We start from the raw sequence: 8,062 nt of genomic DNA, 5'->3' as shown, positions 1-8,062 counted from the left end.
ATGCATCGATGTAGCATTGTTTAGATGATGTGTAGAGATAGACAGGGTTAATTGAAAGAGATTTTTATATGCACTAAATGCATAATATATGACTGTGTATTTGCCAACACCAGAGTCTACGATGGCTCAAAAAATTGATTAATTATTTTAAAGAACTCCTCAGGAAACGCAAAGCTACAACACTTCATGGTATAGCGAAAATTATCATAATCAAACAATTATAGCATAACATGAAATTTACTTAAAGTCATATACATATTCTACTAACACACTGTCGAGCTCCTTGATATACATCTAAGTAAAAAAGAAAATTATAAAAAAGAAAAGAATTTTATTATTATAAATATAGGTAGTTCATATGTAGAACTACTGAAAATGTATAGAAAACTAGAGAAACTATACAAGAATCAACATTTACGACTACGATTCAAAATATTTTATCTAAGTCAATAAAAAATATAGAATTTATATTTATAATTATTTATAAAATAAACAAATAGATATATAAAAAAAATTCGCATATATAGCTAAACAGAGATAAATAAATATTTTATTTTTACTATGTAGATATACTTACTTCATATAGAGCTTCGAAGATTGTATTATTTATGAAAATAATAATACAGCCATGGAAAATATACAACAAATCAAATTTATTACTCCGTTTTAAAACTAAGAAAATAATTTCATTTAAATATATGTATTAAAAAATATATAGCATTAAAAAGAAACCCTTACCCTAAAGCTAAATATAAATATAAAATATCTATTAAAAATATTTAAAAATTTAGCTGTTGAAATAGTCAAACAAACCTTGAGCCAAACGACGACTTCGTTTTAGCCAAGTGCGTTTAAGCTCCAATTTAAAACGTATTCGTGAACATTGAAAATCTTAATGAGTTTTTAAAAAGCATGCAAGTGTATGCGCGTTTCGGCTAAGCGCGTCCATTTGTCCATTATTTGTAGCTCTATTTTCGATTCATTTGGTTTGGTTTTTATTAATAATTGGCATAACACTTAAATGCCAACATAAATGTTGTAGCCCTTGTTGCTTGCTTGTAGACTGAGAGTCTGAAACTGAAATTGAAATTGAATTTGAAAATTGTAGCAAATTTCAATTGTTGCTGCTCTGTGGAGCTGGCATTCGAGACGCCCATCATTTATCAAGAGTGAAGGTCATGAAGAGGCACTTGCCGTGGGGTGTCAAGGTGTCCGTTTGCCGCTTGTAGCAACAGACTTTTAAGTTGTACTTTAATTAAAACAAACGAAATCAATAACCAAATCGAAATCATTTATTTTTTCCTTTTCTTTTCTTTTCTGGTTTTATGCCGCATCATCGACGGGACGTGACGCGACATGAGATGATGTGCGATGATAGTTTAGTTGGCTTTTGGGGCAGCGATGTTGTCACTAGATACGCAAAATGTTGCCTCTAGCATCGCAGACACACGGCAGAGAATCAGCGCAGCTCTAACAACAATTGCTTTTGCCAATCACATGTGACTTTGGCTTGGCTCTTGCTACCATTTAAAGTTCAATGTTGCCAACAATTGTAGAAACAAATTTCTGTGACTGTATCAACATGTTCTTCGCTAGTTGCAACTGCTGTTGTTGTTGTTGTCGTTGTTGTTGTTGTTGCTGTTGCTGTTGTGTGTATGTTGCTTGTGTCGTTGCCAATTTGTTGCCACTTTACGATTGCATTCAAAGTCAACGGCTACAACATCCGCACCTTAAACTAGCTGACATTCTTTTTTCTGTTTTTTTTTTTTTTTTTTTTTTCAATTTCTGTGTATTTGTTGTTGTTGTATTTTTCTTAATGCTTTTGAGTTATTTCTTTTTTAGGTTTTGTGGTTTTTCATGCAACGGCGCTCATTAACTAATTTAACTAGCATACAGTGCCACCGTGCAGTCTGTGCACATGAAAAGTAAGGTCAACCACATAGCTCACACCTCCACAAATCAACTAAATTTATGAATAATGTGAGCAGTTCAGTTTACTTCTGTTCGTTATGTAAAGCAAGCTGTCTTTGGCACATTCTCAAAAACAAATATCAACACAATAAAAAGAGCAGAGATTTCTTGAAGTAATATTAAGTTTAATAATAATAACTTTAGTTTAGTTTAGCAAGATATGTTTACCACATACCAAATATATATTTTTAAGCTAATCATATTTAGGCTTTCTGAAGTTTAGATAAATTTCAAATCATGTGTGAAAATAAAAGTTTATTCAAAAACTAAGAGTTTCTGAAAAAAAAAAAAAAAAATTAAAATAAATTCTTTCCTGAAAGTAAATTTGAATTTAAAGACTGTACGACTATTTTTATTTTATTTGAAATTTCTCTTATTGAAATTTAACATTTTTTTTAATAAAATCTCTCATTAAAATTACATATCTGCAGCTAACTGCTAGCAGACACTGTATTTCGATTAAATTCTGAAGCGGTGCTTCATAATTTTTGGGCAAAATGTTTAATTGATTTGACATTAAAAGGTTTGGATTCTAATTTGTCGTAGTTCGGAGCAGCTCAAGCTGCTGGCCAACCAACCCAAGCCGCTCACCCAGCTGCAGTTGACGCAACCTCATTATGACGAACTGCATCATCATTGTACCGGTAGGGGGAGGGAGAGAAGAGTAAGTATAAAAAAACACATGATTTACCATTCTGGCATTGCTCGCATAGCTCAGAATCGTTGCCTCCGTGGCCTGCTCTGCGGCACTCGTATGGGAGCTAAGTGATTGACATTAATTGCCAAAACAGAAACCACAACGAGATGCCTAGTTAGAGCTCGGCTCACATGTGAGCAGGCTGAGTGAACTCGTTTGTTATGCGTCTTGATGTTGTGATGATGGTGCAATTGTTATTTTATAATTAAGTAATTCGTGGCTTAATTAAAACCGAATACACAATGCAAATTTGACAAGTGCAACTTGCCACAAAAGAGTTATGAAGGCTGCCCTAAAAAGAGATGAAAAACCAACAACAACAACTACAACAGAACAACCAGAACAAACAACAACAACAACTATGAGAACCAAGTGCATTATAATTACACTCGGAATTATGGTTATTATATAAATCAGCACATTAGCCATTGCACAAAAAAATAAAATGAATAAAACGAAAAAAAATGTTGGTGGCTATAAAAAAGCTATATGACACGCCCACGCGACACCAACTTGCAAAAACTCTCAGACCTCGCCCACTTTTATGATATTTTTTTTTCAGCTCTGCCTCTGATGCTGCCACAGCCTCCTCCCCCTATTCCTCCTCCCCCTATTCCTCCTCCTTTTACTCCTCCTGCTGCTGCGTGGCATATGAAAAGAAGTTTTGGCTGCGATAATAAAATCCCATTTAAGTTTGACGATAAGTTTTGACCATTAGCTGCTGGGTTTTTGGGTGCCGCTGTCATTGCAAGTTAAATGCTTTAGATTTTCTATTTCCCTCCATTTTAGCTAGCACTTTTGCCAACTTATGGAGCCAACTGCGGCCCAGGGCTCCAAATGCAATTGATAAGCCGCTGCCATTGCCGATGCCGCGCCCGGCCGAGACATGGCCATGGCAAATGGCTTGGAAACTTGGCTAAAGGTTTGTCGTTGTCTGTTTTTGATAAATGAGCGCAGATGGGCCTTTTCAAATTATCGTTATACATATATAGTATATATAAGCAAGCAGTTCTTTTTTCTATTCACAGCAATCCAAATGAGAAAATTATTCGAGCGGATGTCAATCTGCGCCAAAAATACCCTGTATATAGAAATTGTGTTAGGCATATAAATAGAAAAATAAAAAAAAGAAAGCAAAAAAATAAACATTTTATTGTATATATTTTGTGGATTTTAGCACATTAGCGAATGCTATTGCTTAATTTTTCTAAAAAAATACTAGGGGTATTCCTCGAAGAGTACAGCTTCTAGTCTGACCTACCTATTTAAAAAGCTAAGATGTCACATTGAAAAGCATTTAAGTCAAAGTGAAACAAGGCTCAAAATTGATATCGTTTTTATGACTTTTACGCCATGGTCAAAGAAGGAAACTTTTTGAAAATTGGAGCAGCTGGCCTGTTATCGCCAACGCGCAATCAAATTCCAATCAGACCAAACTTTTTAATAAATTTAATTTAAAATCTAAATCAAATTCGATTGCAATCACACAAGGTGAAATGTAAACTTTTCAATAGTAATAATTTGTTATCGATAATTTTAATACCTTCAATATTTGTATTTAAGAGAATATTATAATACGTATGTCATTAGAATTTAATTGAAATATATCATATAATATGAGCTTTTATATGAATATCATTTTGAACAGGAGAGTCCATTGCCTATCGATAACCTTCCTTGTATGAAATCTGAAATTAATTTAGCTCAAGTCTAGTAGATTTAAGTCAGTATTTCTTAAAAATCATCATGTTAATATTATAAAATATATATTTCAACTCAATTTCGATATTAGCTGTAATCGATAATTATCATTTGCAATCGATAACTTCAACAAAATAAAATTTTATCAAATTATGTCCGAAATATACAAAAGGCTACAAATTAAAATCAAAATTAATATCAAGCACAATCAAATTGAAATTTGCATGACAATTATTTGAGTCTAAATACCCGCAATCTTACTCATTGCCATGTTCAGAAGTTAGTGATGTAAGCCCCGATTTGGCATTATTTAAACTACGTGCTTTTTGCAACGTTTGCATGCAACTGTGCAGTTTGGTCACGTTGATCCCCTGACACAAACGAACTAAAATAATTAAATCTGTCTTCTTAACCGATTCGTGTCTTGTAGTACGAGCAGCGGGCTCTCGACCTGTTTGCCCGGATGCCTTGATGGGCCACTGACAACGGCATCAACGTCAACAATCGCTGCACACGGTACGTATCCATGCAGCTAGCTGCGTGAAATGAACAGCGCAACGTAAACACGTAAACAAGTCAGAGCAGGCTACGGCTCAATCGCTCAGCATCCCGGCGCTGCCTCCCGCCTCCCGGATGAGGACAGCGAGCGTGTCGTGATTTCCTTTAGCTTGCTAAATAAAAATTAACAAGGATAAATGATGTGAAAGGCAGCCGGCGACGGGAGAAGACAACACGGGCAATTGTCTAGATGGCCCGGACAGCAGCCGGATAGCCCGTTGCAAAAGGAGCAGAAGAAGAAGAAGAATAACAGACAGTGGAGTGATGGTGATCCTGGACTCAGCCCAGAATCCGGACTCTACACTCGCGTTATTTGTTGTCTGTGTGCGTTAAATTGATTAAATGTGAAATTGGAATATGCAAATGCAACCGTCATACACCCACACACACACACACACAGAGTCCCACACACACAGAGCGTGTCGCTGGGCGTGGCTGTCTGTGGGGCGTTGCTGAAATGTGATTTATGTTAGGTGCAAAGTTTTTGCACAACTTTCGGGTGCAACGAACGGAAGTGCAGCGACTTAAACCCAAAGACGAGGACGATGACAATGACGGGGGGGTGGGCTGCTGCGGCAGGGAAGGTGTGAAAAAAAATTCGCTTAATTTGTCTAAAGAAAAGCCAAGCGCATGAAAATTTCCATTAAGAAAAATGGCGGCGAGTGTGGCAAGTGACAGGGAAAGCTTCCTTTTAGTTGCGCTTTGCTACCAGCAAAGTATAAAATAAAGCAAAAAAGAATTGAGATAATAAAAAAAAAATGCGGGAGCGAAAAACTTATCTGTGTAGTTAAGAAAATAATGAGTGCAATCCAGAATAAACTCGGTTCCACTGATAGCAAAAGCAACTTAATGAGAAATGAAATACTGAGAAAATTCGAATATTTGGATAATGATGATAGTTAAAAGTTTCAGCACAATACACATTGAAGAAAAACTATTTTAATTAACTAAATTAAACTAAGAATCATAGTTTGTGATATTAATGTATATAGTGTCACAACATGAATACTTTAATTAACTAATATAAATAGAAAATGAATGTTTGTGATATGATTCCTATGGAATGTATATAGTTTAATAAACTTATATTAACTGAACATTTTAGTTTATATATTGTTTAAAAAAACTGAAATATTTAGCAAAACTTTTTTAATATTTAATTTTATTTTTAACGTAAATTTTTGGAAAAAGCAAATATAAATTTGTAAAAGCAGCTTTAATATTGTATTTAATTGCCATCATTTTCTAATTTTACATTTTTTATACACGAAATATTTTGTATTTGTTATTTAATTATTTTTGTTTTCCTATTTTTTTTATTCATTAATTTTTTTTTATTTATTTGTTTATTTATTTTATTTATTTATTTATTTTATTTTATTTTTTATTTTTTGGCTCACACAATTATCATTATAACTCATTATTACTAGCATTACATCTTAACAACAAATTCATTTTAATTTATGGTACACAATATTTTTACTTTACGTTTTCTTCTTCTACTTCTTGAGTTAGTTAAGCAACCATTTTAGTTGTTTGTCTTGCACAGCCGCGTGGCCAAAAGGCATTTAACCCATTTTTAAAAGGTAATCCCCACACCTCACAAATATGCAAATTACCTGGTGCATCTGGATGGGCACCAAACAACAACAACAACAACAGCAACGGCAACTGAAGCTGCAGCAGCAACCACTTCTCACACCAAACACGGCAGCAGCAAAGCAGACATCACAACAGCAGCAACAACAACTGGCAACAGCAACAATCGCTCGCTGGCGGCAATAAACGCGGCAATTACATAGTTGGCTATTCTAATTCACTCATTTTTGGCCAAGAAAAGAAACAACTGCAACAACAACAACAGAAAATAGGTGCGCCCCGCAACGACGTGGAATGTCTTTGGGGTTTCTATTCTATTCCCCCAAACAAACAGCAACAACAACGGGCAACAACAACAACAACGGGCAACAACAACAACAACGGGCAACAGGTGATTCGCCTAAATGTTGCACGAAATGCGCAAAAACAAATTCGCGGAAAATCGAAAATGCTGCAACATTTGCATTGGCATTAACATAATCGACTAACAGATACCAATTAATTGAAAGTATAAGCTACTATTATTGGTATTTTTTTATGGCGAATTTAATTCAAATAAAGTTTTATTAATATTGATAAAATATAATATTTTAATATCTTTAGTAGAGATTGTTTATTTTCCATTAGAAAATACAAGAGATGTTTTGATGGCAGTCAGTCTTTGTTACCTTCACATTTATCTTTATTATTTCATTTAGCTATTACTTCATAATCTCAATTATATTTGCTTGGAAAAGTCTCTGCTTGATCGACTTATTGGCAATACTTATGAGCCGTTGCCTTCACTTGACTTTGATTATGAACTTATAAAATAATAAATTATTAAAACTTCATAACTTCAATCTTTTTTCATAAGCAAGCAAGAATTTTTTGGTTTTTCTGCCCTCATATGGCACATTCATGCAAAGCCCTCACTTGGCAGTGTGCTCAAGCTCATCTTCCACAGTGGAAAAGGTTTGGTAGTATCATATGGCCAGCACATTAACTGGACGCCTCAGCAACCTGGCCAACCTAGTCCCACTGCCATCTGGGGAAATAGTCACGCATAGATTGCGATGTGTGATATGCTAAAGTGGAACATACAACTCAATTTATGAGCTATTTATATTTTATTTACAATTTCTTAGTCACTAATTATACATATTTAAGCTTAAATATAGAACTTTTAATTATTTGAATTTGTATTTTACTTATCATATTTATAAAATTTTATATTCTCATTTAGCTTGGTTAAAAACTTGGGCACTCTACTGACTCTTCTAACTTATTTTGATTGGGAAATGTGTTCCAGGGTGATATAAATAAATAATCATATTAATATTTGTTGCCTATTGTTACCAACTGCTACATAAATTTAAAAAATAATATTAGTCCAATTGTTATTAATCATAGGAATTTATGTCTTAATTAATAATAATATAATCAAACCTCTAAATATAGTAAAACTATCAGGGATTTTCGAACCGAAGCAGTCAGTTCTTTCTATCTTTAAATATTAGCTTAATTGTTATTAATCATGGGAACTCATATTGTCTG

Source organism: Drosophila mojavensis, unplaced genomic scaffold (assembly GCF_018153725.1).
Source record: "Drosophila mojavensis isolate 15081-1352.22 unplaced genomic scaffold, ASM1815372v1 contig_81, whole genome shotgun sequence".
NCBI classification, from domain to species: Eukaryota; Metazoa; Arthropoda; class Insecta; order Diptera; family Drosophilidae; genus Drosophila; species Drosophila mojavensis.
Note: the sequence above shows the minus strand (reverse complement) of the source record.